We start from the raw sequence: 17,003 nt of genomic DNA, 5'->3' as shown, positions 1-17,003 counted from the left end.
TTGAATATAGCAAGTTGTTAGATAAAGATATTCTGAGAAACACCATTGCAATGACAGTATGATAAAGTTGTGACAAATGCAGTTATGGAAAAAGGTAGGTAGAACAGTGGTTGCTGCGCTGAGGACGAGAAGCAGATCACGAGTCTCAACCCATTCCAACGAAGGCCAACGATAACAGAAAATCTTACCAAAAAGGCCCACAAGGACTTACAAAACCTCAGTCTTGCACCGTCAACCAAGTAAGAAACGTGATGGCCCAGAAGGGAAGAAGCGGGCTGACGGTAGCGGGGCAGTGGTGGTTAAGACAAGACATTCTCATTCCAGCGTTATGGATTAGCAAGAAAACACGGCTGGCTCTGTGGACAGTAACTGATGAGTGTAATTTTCATCTCCTAGGACGCATGCGCTTGCGGAACATCACAGACCAGGTAGTCTAAAGGGACTATTTGCTTGCTGAAAACCAGAAAGCAATTGGAGGAGGTGTTCTGTTGCGTTCGTGAAGTCCTCCATCCAGTTAAGACTAAAATCTAGCAAAGATACCAAAAGATTGAATTTTAGGAACTAAGGTTCACTATTCCAATAGCAGCATCGGACAGAAAAATATATTTTTAATGACACCTAGCTTAAATTTGGGTAATGTTAAAGGCGAATAGCAAACTAAACATGATAAAGTAGGTAAGATACGAATCATACAATCAGATTCAGATAGAACCTACAATACTAAACTGGTGGCAAACAACTGATGGAAGGATTTAGCCACGAATTTTGCTCATTTTAGTCTCTTCAATTCCACTCAAGCAAGACAAGAAGACGGGAAAGCTAATTAACTGCGGATTGAGCTAAGATTTTTCTGAGTCTTTGATTTTTCTACGCAAAATATGCATATAATTAAAAACACCAGTTGCTTTGACATGGTCAAATCTGCACATTTACAGTGCATTTGCGGAAAGGAGATACAGACTCGGGTGTAATATCTATGGGACAGAGGGAAGAAAGCAAGCAGGGCATCGGAAAATGGTTGAATGGTGGGGAACCGTTTTACATTTTCATATGGACATGTGTATCCATCTGTATGGCAATAGTTTACTAGCTCAGAAAGGAAAATTTCCTCCCGCCAACCTCTAGGCAGCAGCAAACGACCAGGTCCCACTCAGCACAGAAGGAAGTGGCTGGAAATAGAGGCCTGGGGACTGGCTGGCATGATGTGTTGGCCAGTTGGCCGGTGTTGGCAGCCGGTCACCAGTGGTGTTCCCCAAGGGCTCGGTATTGGGGCCAGTTCTGTTTAATATCTTTATCAACGATCTGGACGAGGGGATCGAGTGCACCCTCAGTCAGTTTGCAGATGACACCAAGTTGGGTGGCAGTGTCGATCTGCTGGAGGGTAGGAAGGCCCTACAGAGGGCCCTGGCCAGGCTGGGTCGATGGGCCCAGGCCACTGGGTGAGGTTCAACAAGGCTCAGGGCCGGGTCCTGCACTTGGGGCACAACAACCCCAGGCACCGCTGCAGGCGTGGGGAGGAGCGGCTGGGAGCTGCCCGGCGGGAAAGGGCCTGGGGGTGGTGGTCGACAGCCGCCTGAACATGAGCCAGCAGTGTGCCCAGGTGGCCAAGAGGGCCAGTGGCATCCTGGCTTGTATCAGGAATGGTGTGGCCAGCAGGAGCAGGGAGGTGATGGTGCCCCTGCGCTGGGCACTGGTGAGGCCGCCCCTCGAATGCTGTGCTCAGCGCTGGGCCCCTCACCCCAAGGCGGCCATGGAGGGGCTGGAGCGTGGCCAGAGCAGGGCAGCGAGGCTGGGGCAGGGGCTGGAGCCCAAGGCTGGGGAGGAGCGGCTGGGGGAGCTGGGGGGGCTCAGCCTGGAGAAGAGGAGGCTGAGGGGAGCCCTCATCGCTCTCTGCAACTGCCTGAAAGGAGGCTGGAGCCGGGGGGGTCGGTCTCTTCTCCCCAGGAACAAGCGATGGGACGAGAGGGAACGGCCTCAAGCTGCGCCAGGGCAGGTTTATGTTGGATATTAGGGAAAACTTCTTCCCCAAAGGGCTGTCAGGCCCTGGCCCAGGCTGCCCAGGGCAGGGGCTGAGTCCCCATCCCTGGGGGGATTTAAAAGCCGGGGAGATGTGGTGCTGAGGGACATGGTTTAGTGGTGGGCTTGGCGGTGCTGGGTTAACGGTTGGACTCAATGATCTCAGAGGTCTTTTCCAACCTAAACGATTCTGTGATTCTATGCATCAGAACCTGGCATAAACATCTGTGTCTCAGGAGCTGAAATTCATGCTGAAAAAGCTTGCAGAGAAGGTGCTTACAGGTGGTAAGGGGAATTGATGTACATCACCTGTGCCTGGTGAGAAACCCAGGTCAGTGCCTCTCTCAAGACCTCAGAGGGAATAAATTCTGATCCAAAAATCTCCTTTGGACAACTACACACAGTGTCTGCTGTACAAAGTCTCCTGTACTAATAGAGACGATGGCCCCACAGAAGCTAGGAAGACTGCTAATGATTGCTTGGGATTGTAGAAATAACACTGCAAAACATACAGAAAATAACATAAATAACAGGAATAACACAGCAGGCATGACAGCTTCCAGGGCTATAAAGCAGAAAGGTCATGATCCGAAATCATTCAGTATGAGACACTCCAGCAGCAACTTGCAACAATATAAACTACTGAAACCTCTGAAGTGATGGATATATATTCTGCAGGGAGAAGCTAATTCCATCTGCAAGAATAAGGAAGGAAAAGACACAAGCATATTTTTATAACTTGTTTCATGGAGACTCAGAACATTTTAAATACCCTGTTTAGGAAACCGCTCTTCTTTATTAATTCATTCTGTGAGGAACAAATGACCGGTGAGGACAGAAGAGCGTGACCGAAGATTAAAGGAAAGGGAAGATGCAAGGATGCTGTGAATGGTGTGGTTATGGTAAGCGGGCCAATAAAGGTTACCCGCCTCCTCTTGATCCGTGCCGCTGACCACGATACAAGTGACCTCCGCATAGCAGCGACACATCTGCCCGCAAACCGGCCCGGCTCAGTCCCGCTGAGAAGGGTAGGCACTGCAGCGATTACCATTTTCCATCCCCCTCAGCGTTAGCAAAGCCTTTTTAAAGACGGATGAAAGTCACAATGAATGTGGACGTGAGGCAAAATTTTCAGAGGTTTCTAGCTACCAGCGTTTCCTTCGGTCTCTGTAGCACATGCCCGTACCAAGATCTCCCTCTGCAACAGTGGGTCCCAACATTTTCTGACCAAGCCTCACAGTTGCTATCTTCTTTCCCTACCTCCTCCTCCCTATCTGGTTTCTCCCAGTCACTCGTAAGATTTAAAGACAGTGTTTTAAGCAAGTCTTGCCCCTGCCCCAGCAAACATTTACAATACAGCCTCCTCGTTGTCTTTGGGACAAACGGAGTAAGTGAGGGATCCCTCAGCCCCCTGAATCTCAACCCCGCGGGCTGTTGCAGCCTGCACAGCGCATATGGCAAAGCCAATCTATAGGGAGGAAAGAAGGACAGGACATTTCCCAAATGTCACAGAGAGAAATTCATAAACCCAGAAAACATTTTAAAAATGTTCACGGACCAGTGAAATACCGGGTGCAGATATAATCATTGCCTAATACTGTAATTCCAGGCACACGTTAAGAGAGCTGAAGCTGGCAATCCCAACCCAGTCAAACAAGCAGCCACCCTCCCCTGCACCCTGGGCCGCTCGCTCCTTCCCTCTTCTCACCCTGCTGGCTCTGGTGCAAGCAGTCGTGCAGCGACACAAAAGAAACCTGGGGAAAACTAATCCATCGAAACAAAATCAAGCCAGGCAAATTCTCCACTGCAGTTCAGCGCGTGGATACGCAAATTCTTGAGTGGCACAACGGAGGACGGGGTACTGCAGTTGTGGGAAAAACAGCAGGGGTAAGAAGATGGGGTACTGTTTGTTTTGGTTTCGGTGCTGGTTTATGGACATAAATACAAAAGAAATGAAGTCTAAGAAAACAGTTTAACCATACAGATGAGCCACTTCTCCCTCTTTCCTCTTGCACTGTTGCCGGCGGCTCAGCTGACCTCATACCAAGGCAGCCCAGAGTTAACTGGCAGCAAAAATGTTGATTTTCTACTGGTTTAGATTTCTGAGTAGCTCGATGCACGGTCGGTCAAATGCCGCTGTCAGCCCAAGGGAGCTGCTGAGACTACAACACCGTCCCTCCCAACAGCAGCCCATCGCTGCATCAGTTCAGCTGTGCTGCCAGACTACACCCTGCAAGAGCTTATCAAAAACTGCAGCAACAAAAACCGTTTCAAAAGGGCAGCCTCAAACCAGTCGGAACCAGGACAGCATCAGTTAAGTGCTGTTTACAGTCCGTAACAAGCGGGATCTTCAAAGGAGGGGGCAGAAGCGATGGCGGATCATATATCTAGAAAGTAAACAAAATTTATCACATAGTTTTTTGAAGTTACATACTCACTTAAAAGAATCTGCAGAGAAATCTTAGGTCTGTTAAATTAGTGAAAGAATTACACAGCTTCGTTGGTTTAAGATTTTGGGTTTAAAAACAATAACAGCTTTTAAACAGCTGAGTCAGTGGCAGCTTCAGCTTCTCTTTCTCCCTGCTGCTTTTAATGGCTGCAATCATCAGGCTTCATTTTTTGGCCTGACCGGCTTCCACCTTCACTGCAGACCCCACTCCCCACACTTCCCATGATCTTAACAAACAGCAAAGACAAGACCGTGCTAATCAGAGATGGTTTTCTGGTTTAGGCTGGTCACTTCTGTGTGACTCAGGGCTTCTGAAATGCGATAAAGGAGAAAAGCTGAGGGCATGACGACCATAACGCCATAGATGCTCTTTCAACACATAATGTCGTACAACCGACTTTAGCACTCCGCACAGGACAGCGGTCAGGCAAACACTGCACGGATCTGATGCTACAAGCAAACTTTACCCAAATTCAGTGGCAGAATAGGCTGCAGAACCACAGTGTCAAATTAACACAATTAAAGTGCCAATTAACACAAAATCAGAGCCAGCCAGCCCTGTCAGAGGGGGTTCCCAGGCCTTTCAGGACACCAGAGATTATTGAGGCTGAAAATTCTGCTTTAGAGGCAGACAGATCTCTGCTGAGATGGAACTTAGACTCCTCTGTCTCATATATTATGCAGCCTTTCCTAGGTGTAAATCTGCCCTTTAAGGAGTAATCAGATCAATGCCTTTGCAAACTCCGAGCAGCCAGCCTCGTGAAACGGGCAGCAGGGCAGGACTTTGTTGCTAAGCTCAGACCCACCAAACCACCCGGGCTCCAAGGGACCTTCAGAAGTCCCCAGCCCAACCTCCGGCTCAAGGCAGGATCAGCAACGGGATCAGACCACAGCGCTCAGGGCTCCAGCTAGTTGGGTCTTAAAAACCTCCGAGGAGAGAGACCGATCAACCTGCCTGGGCAACCTGTTCCAATACCGGACTATCCAAACAGTGAAAAAGTTTCCTTATATCATCAAGTCAGAACTACTTTTCATTGCTAGCAATTTGCCCATGTCTTTTAGCATACAAGAGTTCCCCTCAGTCACCGGTTATGTCACCAGCTTTCCATAGCAGGCACCTCATCTTGTGACAGAGAAACAAATGGTTTCTATACAGGCAATAGGAAAGAAAGAATCCTTTTGTTGACATACTAAGACAAACAAAGGTTTTTAAAACACACAAGTTTCACTTATGTTTACAATCAACTGTGCCCAATTCAGCGAGAATGTTACCTGTCCTCTACAGCACACTGAAAGCAGCAAAGGCAAATGTGTATTTATTTGTAGAACGGAGTTTGAATGAGCACAATACAGATATTCTGTATCTCAATCTACTTTCATTGGCAAAGCAGATGACTTGCCATCTCATATCTGACTGTGAAAGTCTTCGGAAAACCGCAATAAAGCAAAACACATGGCTGTTTGGCAGAATGTTTTCATATAATCTAACCCATCACTCTACAGACAAGTAAAACGTCAACGGTGAGTTCCTACAGCAGGGCGAATGGGAGGCGCCTTTGAGATTTTTTTTACAGCAAGCTATACAAAAGCAGAGCCTGAGAAATGCGTTTTCATTTACTGGCTTTTTACTTAATATGCATTATAACTTCTTGACGAGAAGGGTGATTAAACAGCATGCAATTACAGCTACACACAACTATGTGCAGGGTCTGGGGTTGGGGGGGGTTTGGTTGGGGTGGTTTTTTTTTGGTTTTTTTTGTTTTTAAAACAGAGGCCAATATGCCACCGTGGAGAATATCCTCCAGCCGCCGACCCACAGGCAATGAGCTCTGCCACTGACTCAGTGTTTGCCTTAGGGCAAGGGATCCAGGATTTGAACAAGCCCCCTGATTTCTCAACTGCCAGCCCTTTGCGATATACCTAATGCTGCTGAGTGTTGTTTTAAACAATAAAATCAAATCGCTGAAATCACGACGTCAAAGACAACTCTGTGCCCCTGCAGACTGCAAAGCAGCAAGTCTAAAAAGGCCCCAAAAGAGAAAGAACAAAAATGATGCGGTATTTGATAATTTAAAATATGTCTTTTTCTTTTTTTTTAAATTAACCTCTAAGTTTTGTTGGGAAAGTTGTGGAGAAAACACTAGCGGGATTTTGAATACAAAGGATTTGTACCCTGGAGCCAGCTGGCAGACAACATGGTTACCACTAAGTAGAAAGAAAAGGAAAAGAAACTGGGAAAATAGGAAGGGGATAAGTATGAAAGAACAACCGGACAACAACTGGAGCTTGCTGACTTTTTTTTGTTCAAATGCTAACATTTCAATTTTTGCCTGAGCTATTTCTTCTGTTCTCAGACATCCAATCCCACAAATCTCTCTAGCCATCTCTCTCTATGTATAACCTTTTCATCTTAGCAAGGGAAAACAATGTTTCCTTCTGTTTTTTTTTTTCCTAGTGATTTGCTAGGGAATAGCAGTAATCCTACCACTCTGTAGTACACTTAAAGTGAACCAATTTGATGATGGATTGAACCCCCTCATCGTCACCTTGCCTATTAATCTCAGCAGCTGTTTCTTGCTTTGTTATAGAACAAAGCAGCTGAGATTAGCTCTTGCCACACGCATACAAGGGGATTTGTTTTTCATAATAGAGCGTTGCCACTCATTCAGCAGGGGTGAGATATAAAGACGACGCGAAATTGTGCGGTGCCTGAACAGAGAATGTGACCGTACTCTTAATAAGAGGAAGCCTGCCAGGTACAACAGAAAGGTTGTAACAGAACGCAACATTGAGGTCGCACGGTTAAAGTTCATGATGGCACAGGGGGCCAACCTACTGAGCAATCGCTGCCCCCAGTTTCTATACTGGGCACGACGCCATACGGTATGGAATAGCCCTTGGGCCAGTCTGGGTCAGCCGGCCTGGCCCTGCCCCCTCCCAGCTCCTTGTGCACGGGCAGAGCAGGGGAAGCTGGAAAGGCCTTGACCAGTGTAAACACAACGTAGCAACAACCAAAACATCAGTGTGTTATCATCTGCGAGCAAACTTCATCAGGCTACGGGATCAAGTGTAGCCTGATGAAGTTTGCAGGTGACACCAAACTGAGTGGGGAAGCAGACACTCTGGAAGGGAGAGCCACCCTGCAGGAAGGTCTGGACAGGCTGGAAGAGTGGGCTAACAAGAGCCTTAGGAAGTTTAACAAGGACAAGTGTGAGGCCTTGCACCTGGGAAAACGTAATCCAGGAGTGCAGCATGGACTGGGATCCACCTGGCCGGAGAGCAGCTCCGTGGAGAGGGACCTGGGGGTCCTGGTGGGCAGGAGGCTCAACGTGAGTGAGCAGGGTGCTGCTGCGGCCAAGGAGGCCACGAGGAGGCTGGGCTGCATCAAAAAGGGCGGCACCAGCAGAGAGAAAGCAGTCATGATCCCTCTCTACTCGGCGCTTGTCAGGCCACACCTGGAATCCTGTGCACAGTTCTGGTCCCCGCTGCACAGAAAAGGTGTGGGCAGGCTGGGGGGGTCCAGAGAAGGGCCACCAGGATGATCCAGGCTCTGGGCAGCCTGCCGTGTGGGGACAGGCTGAGAGAGCTGGGCTTGGTCAGCCTGGAGAAAAGGAGGCTTCGAGGTGCTCTCATCACCACGGACCAGTGCTGAAAGGGGAGCTACAAAGAAGATGGAGGCTCCCTTTTTACAAGGAGTCCCGTGGTGAGGACAAGGGGTAACGGGTGCAGGTTACTCCCAGGGAGACTCCGATGGGACACGAGAGGTAAAGTTTTCACAATGGGAACAGTCAACCGTTGGAATAATCTCCCCAGGGAAGGGGTTGACTCCGCTACGCTGGACACGTTTAAGACTCGGCTGGACACGGTGCTGGGCCGTCTTGTCTAGATTGTGCTAGAAAGGTTGGAGCAGATGATCCCTGAGGTCCCTTCCAACCTGGGATTCTAGGATTATCAATATTATTCTCATACTAAATCCAAACCACAGCACTATACTGGCTACTAAGAAGAAAATTAACTTTATCCCAGCCGAAACCAGGACACCAGAGCTGTTCTTTAAAAATTGAAGATGATGCTTCATATCACGCTGAACTACTATTAAATATCTCACCCTAAATTCCTGTCCAGTTTTATGATTTGAATTGGAACATGGCTGCAGTTATGCCTGACTAAAAGCAACTGCAATGCTACGGGTTTTTTTTACCTTTTTATTTTGTTGAGGAATGAAGACTATGGGAGAAAGATAAGACCCATCTGAAAAAGTGGGGCAGAAGAATCTTTACCGACAGGCTTGCTAACCTACGAGGAGGGCTTCAAACTAGGTCTGTCAGGGAACGATGACGATGACAGCGCGACGAGAAGCGGAGGCACTGGGAACAGCGAAGGGGAGGCTCTGGGACGTTCCTTGTGAAGGCACCACAAGCGGGAGCCCATCTCAAGTGCCTGTGCACAAGGACAAACATCATAGGAAACAAAATAGGAGGAATTAGAAGGTGCATGGGTGCGTAGCTTTGATCCCTCCAGGATTACAGAAATACGGTGAACCAGTTTCCATGTTTGGAGGGTTGCACTAGATGGATATAGGCGCTCTGGAAAGGACAGGCTGGGAGGACAGGGCTCCCTCTGCAAAGGAGCAGCCTGAATGCGCTGAACATTGCTTTGTGAGAGGTGATGAGCCCTCTGAGAGTTTATGGTTAAGGATCAGAGGACAAACTGCTGACCTGTAAAACAACACAGATCACACCGCATAAACTACAAGCCATTTTAACCTTGAACTTTTAGATGCTTATTGTTAACGGATCATCTCACTTCAGTAAAAAACCAAAACTGAAAGTCACAGCTGGCAGTATTACCAGAGGGGTCCTTTGGTTTCCCATCTCTCGTCTATAGTCATTTGATCGGGACTTTTGTTTTCCTACAAAAGCTACCAAAACTGAAAATTAAAAAATTCCTTTCCGTATCCCACAATGTTGCACGCAGCAAATGGTGCAGAACCACAGTGAAGCTGGCTCACGGCTGCTTAGAGCCAGCAATAAAGCAGGACCCTGGCTTTCTGGCACAGAGACAGATTTTGCATCTAGAGGTTATTCTTCTTTGACTGATGATGCCACCTCAGTCATTATGAAGTGCTACCACTGTGCTAGAGCTTTCTGATGAATACAGGAGCAGCGACCTGCCCGCCCCCCAATATTAGATCAAGTACAAAGCTTTGGAGAATGTGGTCTCGGGCAAACGAGCCACTGCTCCAAATACAGAGTTCAGCACCAGAAAAGAAAACGTGAACTTGTTCTAGCAGATTCTCTGGATCCTTCATCAAGCTTTACACTAACAAATACTTAGCTTTTACAGACATTTATACATCTTTACTCTTTTGGCCTGAGGAGCATCTGAAAGCCATCACCACTGGCCATTTAAAATTTTTTAGAGGTCATCCTTCCAGTGGATGAGCGTACATTGAATGAATCGAAAATCATCAGCCCCTATTATAAGACCATCTGTCTCCTCCTTATTCTCGTTATTCCCATCTTCTCCCTCGCTTTCATGTGCTGAAACCGTCATCGTCTCTCATCATTAATAGCCATTTTACAGCAATCATTTCTACTGCAACACATATAAAGCATACTTGAGAGTATTTTATATGCTTAACTGATATTCACCGCAAATTCACCACCTGTTATCATAATACTGGCACCCCCAGTGTTGGCGGAAGGGGACGGGGATTCATTTCTGCTGCAGTGTCATTATTTCAAATTATTAATTTGATTCATTGTCCTCCTTCAGAGAAAGTCTGTTATCCTGAAAGTCATCTTCTGTTCCAGCTAGCCATTACCTGTCATTGACGGACCTATCTAGAATCAAATTCTATTGAAAACCAGCAAATCTTATGCTACTTTACAACATGACTCAGTCTTTCTAGGTTATTCTTTCCCTGTGTTAAACCCTGCTAACCTTGCGTTTTGCCGCTTCTTGCGGGAGAAGCGTTCGCTGAGAGTACTGTAATAGATAAAGTAAAAGTACTTCGATAAATGGGGCATAAGAGCATTAGTCATTCAGGCTGACAGAATAGCGCTTATCCAAGTGAAAAACCAAGTCTGACTTAGCAGGCTCAGCAGGAGACCAAACGGCGTTCACATTGGGCAGGTCACAGTACACAGGTGACACGACGTAGCATCCTCCTCCAATAAATTCCGACACACCAACTCCAGGATCACATTTATCAAAATAAACCGTTAGATCTGTTAGATCACTACTGAAGTGCACTTTCATCAGCAAAAGTCACAAAAATGCTCCGAGGGTGGCACAGCTCTGCTGGGAGGACAGGCTGAGAGCTGGGGGGGTTCAGCCTGGAGAGGAGGAGGCTGCGGGGAGACCTCACTGCGGCCTTGCCGTGCTGAAAGGGGGCCGACAAGAAAGGGGGGGACAGGCTTTTTAGCAGGGCCTGCTGCGACAGGACAAGGGGGGATGGTTTTAAGCTGAAAGAGGGGAGATTCAGACTGGATATAAGGAAGAAATTGTTTACGCCGAGGGTGGTGAGACAGTGGCAGGGGTTGCCCAGAGCGGTGGGAGATGCCCCATCCCTGGAAACCTTCAAGGCCCGGCTGGACGGGGCTCTGAGCACCCTGATGTGGTTGAAGCTGTCCCTGCCCATGGCAGGGGGATGGACGGGATGGCCTGGAAAGGGCCCTGCCAGCCCAAAGCCTCCTGTGGTTCTATGATTCTATGAAAATACCTCGAAAGTCTCTTGAAAGGTTTATCTTTTCAAGGAAATACATGATAATTAACCGAACTTCATTCATGCTATCGTGAAAATTAGGAAAAAAGCTAAAATGTTTTCTAATGTAAGAGAAACGTATCATAAAGGAAAGCTATCGTAGTAAAAGAATGTAGTGTGGGCTCTTATGATGACTTTGGTTTGGGGAAAGGTCTTTAGGAAGGTAAACTGCTATCAGGGATCTGTGGGAAAGAGGGGCGAGGAACAGGGTGCCAGGCTGAGCCTTTGCAGGGCGTCACGCGAGCAGCGGAAGGCAGAGACTGGAAAAGGTGCAATTTATGGACTAGGATAGCCATGCCGATGCTTTTCTAACATAGCAACTCTTCACGATACCACGCTCAGGATACGTGAAGCCAGACAGTGAAGCGTATTCAAAAAACGCACTTAAAGTAACAGGATGCAACACAACCGACAGCAAGTATTTTAAAATTAGATTGGTTTAACGTTTCTCACACACAATTCTTCCTAAAGCTTCCATAATTACTTAGCAAGTTCTGACTTCAGTACCTCCAGCTCAAACACTGCAATAACCACTTTTCGCAGAACAGATAAACTGGAGTTGGAAGTGAACAGCTGTGGTGGGTTGACCCTGGCTGGACACCAAGCACCCACCAAAGCCGCTCTATCACTCCCCTCCTCAGCTGGACAGGAGAGGGAAAATAGAACGAAAGGCTCGTGGTTCGAGGTAAGGGCAGGGAGAGATCACTCACCAATTACTGTCAGGGGTAAAACAGCCTCGACTTGGGGAAATCTGTTTAATTTATTACCAAATCAGAGTAGCATAATGAGAAATAAAATCAAATCTTAAAACCACATTCCCCACACCCCTCCCTTCTTCCCAGGTTCATCTTTACTCCCAAATTCTCTACCTCCTCCCCCCAAGCAGTGCAGGGGGACGGGGAATGGGGGTGGCGGTCAGTTCATCCCACGCTGTCTCTGCCTCTCCTTCCTCCTCACACTCCTCCCCTGCTCCAGCGTGGGGTCCCTCCCACGGCAGACAGTCCTCCACGAACTGCTCCATCGTGAGTCCTTCCCATGGGCTGCAGTTCTTCATTAACTGCTCAGGCATGGGTTCCTTCCATGGGGTGCAGTCCTTCAGGAACAGACTGCTCCAGCGAGGGTCCTGTTGCTTGCTACCTGGGAGAAGAGACCGACCCCCCCGGCTCCAGCCTCCTTTCAGGCAGTTGCAGAGAGCGATGAGGGCTCCCCTCAGCCTCCTCTTCTCCAGGCTGAGCCCCCCCAGCTCCCCCAGCTGCTCCTCCCCAGCCTTGGGCTCCAGCCCCTGCCCCAGCCTCGCTGCCCTGCTCTGGCCACGCTCCAGCCCCTCCATGGCCGCCTTGGGGTGAGGGGCCCAGCGCTGAGCACAGCATTCGAGGGGCGGCCTCACCAGTGCCCAGCACAGGGGCACCATCACCTCCCTGCTCCTGCTGGCCACACCATTCCTGATACAAGCCAGGATGCCACTGGCCCTCCTGGCCACCTGGGCACACTGCTGGCTCATGTTCAGCGGCTGTCGACCACCACCCCCAGGCCCTTTCCCGCCGGGCAGCTCCCAGCCGCTCCTCCCCACGCCTGCAGCGGTGCCTGGGGTTGTTGTGACCAAACATAAGCTACATGAAAGCTCCCAGAAAGGATACCCAGCCCAGCTCAGTGCAACCTTATCCCCTTCATCATGAGCTCTGCCAGTTCTGGAGTCAACTCTGGCTCTGATAAGCTTGAGGCTTCAAGTCTTGCTTTACTCCATGACCTTCCCTCCCCTCTCTGAAGCCCGATGATTAGGATCCCTTCTTGCATGCGCACATGCACCCTATTTTCATTAATTCCTGGGCCAGCCAGTTCTCCCCCACACCTGTGTGTGCATTTTGCACAGTATGGATCACTTCTTTTCAGACTGATGTAACTCATCCCTTGACTATCTCCATTCATTCAACAATAACGGGAAAGAGACGCCATAAATATGGAGAAGCCTTCATAAAACCAGATGACGTGTATCAAATGCTTCTGCTGAACTGCTTTTCCAGCACTGCTCCTAGAGCACACTTCGCTGTGCCACCACCAAGAGCCGTCTCGTTATTCACATAAATCGGGCCATTTGGAGAGGGAGGAGTTTTGCGCTGTCATGGTTCACCAAAACAAGCACCAGCATAAATGCCTTTTTCAGTTGGTTAAAGCAGCGTGGGGATCCTGCCTATGTGTACATCTAGCATGTTAGCACTAGGTTAAGGTTTTCCTTTCAGATCCAGCAAGATCCAGATTCAGTAAAGCTGGCTAGAGGCTTGAAGTCAAAGGCCCCGAGACGACGTAAGAAATCCTCCTGAACCATCCGTGAACCACAGGTCAGAGCCAAGGGAGCAGAACGTCAGAGGTAACGCAGCCCTGAGCGCACCGCTGAGGATTTATGTGCCTGTCTCCGACAGGGCATGGCTCAAGGGGACTGGGAAGAGATAGAAGAGAAAAGGATGGGTAAGGCACCGGCACAGATTGCAACATGCGACTAGTCGAGATCACAGGCCTTTAAATCATCCCCAGACCTAAGGAAAAAAAAAAAAGACCCAGACTAATTTTCTGCCCAGACTTTTCCTGTTAAAATGCTTTCATGCAAGTCAGCACTAATGCTCAGAAATTCACTACTGCCTAAAATAACGTGACAGAGGAGGGACTTCATCCTGTGAATCAAATGTATTCATCACTAGATATAATGCACGTTTACCATAACGACAACTCCTCTCCATTTTTCCTATTTGCTTTTGTGGAAGATATGAATTATAATGACTCAATAACAGCTCATTCAGCATTCCCTTCATGTATTACATTTTTATTGTACCAAGCTTACAAGCGATATTGGTTGGATGTGTGATTTATTTGAATTAATGTACAATTCTGTAATGTAAACCTGAGGTCAGTTTGCAGTGTCTGAAGAAATTATCATCCAAATTAATATTGATTGGAAGTTTGTAGTCACAGCTGTGTCTTGTTCACCACCATAAAGCAGTCGCTGTCACATCACTGCTAGAATCTAACATCAGAATTATCCTCTCCCTGTGTCACAGGTAGCACAAACCCTTAAGTGTTCGAAGGGGAGCGAGGATTATTCGCTCTTTTCAAGGAAAGCGTTTATTATATTAAAGAGTAGTTGTTCTTGGTGAACTTGATTGTTCCAGGAATTGATAATGGAATCTGCTGCCTTCCATCTTAAGATCAATTAGCTCCAATACAGCCCACGTTTCTTGTAGCAGAGAATCTCTTCCACAGGTGGCTGACACGCACTTCAGTTTATTTGTTATTTCCCACCAGTCAAGTCCCAAATTAAGAGGCAGCACCAGCAAGCCTCTCTCTAACAGTGGTGTTAGAGCCCTAGCATAGGAATTAGAGACCTGTTTTTTACGATTTCTCCAGCCTGAAAACATTTGCACTCGCAGATCCTGCTTGCCAGGACCGTGCTCCAGCTACTAGCTTAGAAGACCAGGGTAAAACTATTTTAAAATATCTCATTATGGTGGGTTAGAGAAGAAAGTAAAGATGACTAATGATGCAGACAAATCTCTCCTTTAAAAGGCAACGGCAAGCACTGTTTAACTGTTCACATGCCTCAGGCTATGATTCTTTAACACAAAACGAGTAGGCAATACTCGCTGGGCAACCACTGATCTACAACAGCAGCAGGTTTCACCTCACACATCCTTCTTCTCTAGTTTCAATAATTCTGTGTTCTTCTCCACATAATCCTCCAGCTTAAGGAGCAGGGACACAGGGTAGCTTAATTCCAGCCTACTCTACGGATTAAGAAACAGAAGCTGTTGGTTTAAAAATCCTTGTGGCTGAGGAGGAACTGAGACGTAGGATGCGCTATATGAACGCCTCGCTTCTCGGTAGAAGACGGCCACCACCAGATATTTAAAGTGAATGCAGCACTGCCAAAGTGAGTTAGACTCTGCTTAACAGCCTGGGCTCTGATCAAGTCAGGTTTCTCATCAGTCCTCTCAAAGATGCAAAGCTTGAGTAGGCGACAGGAATAGAGCTCTCCAGGTCAACAAATTTCAGAAAAGCAGGGTCTCAGGGAGCCTAGTGGCCTGAAACAGTGGCTCCCATTGATTTCAGGACTACATTGTCCTCAAGATAAGCCTAAATGATAATGTAAATGGAGTTCTAGCAAAACAAATATGACCCACAGTCCCTGGGCAGAAAGGTGTACTGTTTGCCCCAGGATTTCTTACTTTTCCTTAGTCCTGATGTTTGACCTTGCTGCAATGCTTCCGAAATGGGATGGCTCACAATTTGGCCCCCTGGTATCTCCACCTCAGAATCACCTTCAAAGAATCCCGACAGCATTCTGGAGCTCTCAGAGGAGGCGGCAACGACTGTGCAAGGTGCAGCAACTCAGGCTCAACGTGCGCTAGGTTGGGTGTTAGACAAGGGATCTGCCAGAACACCTATCCTAGAGGTCTGCCGTTCATACGTACATGGTGTTTCATTTTCATATGCTTCACAGAATTGAACTAGAAATTCACAGAATCGTAGAGTACCAGGTTGGAAGGGACCTCAAGGATCATCTGGTCCAACCTTTCTAGGCAAGAAATTGTTTCTACGCAGCTAGAAAATGGAGAACTATTTTACTATTTAACATTTAAAAACTCAAACCTTATGGTTTTTCACATTATGGGATTAGGCATGCTTGTGCGAATCAAAATGCTAGTCTCATAGCTACTTTTCTCTGCTGCTAAGTACCTTGTGCAGTAGCAGAGCATAAACCTCCTAAATTTCACATACCTCATTTTAACATTACCTACTGATGTCATTTGGTGCAAACCACTTGCAAAACATCAGTCCCAAAACAAGAGTTATTTTAACCTTTTTTCTTTCAACCAATTCCTTAGTTTTTAATCACCTAGTAAAAGGTTTCTCATAATGATTTTTATGTGTTGATCTTTGAGGAGGGGGGAACTGATCTGCTTGATCAGTGTTGCTTCAAGTGATCGGATTGTCTCCTACTTGGAGTGAATTTCGAGCATTCACACATCTAAAGTACTTGTGAACATTCAAAAGCATAATGCAGGCCGACAGGAAAGGCAGAAAGACTGTAATATGAACAATCCACTTATTCCATCTTCTTACCAAATAAAACCGGACAAAGAGGATACTTAAACCCTAAAAGGCAGTACATTCAGAATGCACTAAATAGAGACTGTTTTCATGCAATGTTTCTTCTGGAGTGGAGTCACTGCAGAAGAAATTCAGTGAGACAACTTAAGAACTGAAAATATGAGAGATCAGAAACTCTCTGATCTCTGTTCATGAAAATTCATGGATTTCCAAGCTAGTGTTGATAGTGTTATCAATGAGAGCCATTACATCTCATACTTCACAGAAGCAACTGCTGGCAAGACAGAGAAACTCACTCTGACTTAGTACACGGCAAAACTCAGCAGATACTCTCCCCGGGTTCCTTCCCCAACTGCAGAGTATTTCATATATAACAGAATTAGCACAGTTTTACAACAGCAGCAAGAAAGAACTAGACGGAGTGGCCTATGCAGGGGGTTCATATCTAGGCACAGCAACAAGCCCTGATGCAGAAGGAACCTCTTTACCTCTTCTGCTGAGGAGTCCATGGGCTGCTGAAGGCAGAAGATGAATGTTTCCATTGGTCAGAAAAACTCACGAGTGATGATTAGAGTTTGAATCGATTCTTGTTTGAGCTCTAGGTCTGTGAAAAAATGAGTTCTGGGTCTGTCAGACATGAAGAACTTGAAGCTGCGAGTCAAATGACCC

The 17,003-nt window shown here is 47.3% G+C and overlaps 1 protein-coding gene across 5 annotated transcripts in view; it reads right to left on the bottom strand.

Annotated features, from left to right (window-relative positions):
• IFT38 (intraflagellar transport 38) overlaps positions 1-17,003 on the bottom strand; it is a 78,471-nt gene that overhangs the window by 28,204 nt on the left and 33,264 nt on the right. The window lies entirely within an intron of this gene.

The sequence above is a fragment of the Nipponia nippon genome, unplaced genomic scaffold, assembly GCF_047370975.1.
Source record: "Nipponia nippon isolate SJK-2023a ecotype South Korea unplaced genomic scaffold, ASM4737097v1 scaffold_5, whole genome shotgun sequence".
Taxonomy (NCBI): domain Eukaryota; kingdom Metazoa; phylum Chordata; class Aves; order Pelecaniformes; family Threskiornithidae; genus Nipponia; species Nipponia nippon.
The sequence above is the reverse complement of the archived record's forward strand: the minus strand, read 5'-3'. Positions and strand labels throughout refer to the sequence as shown.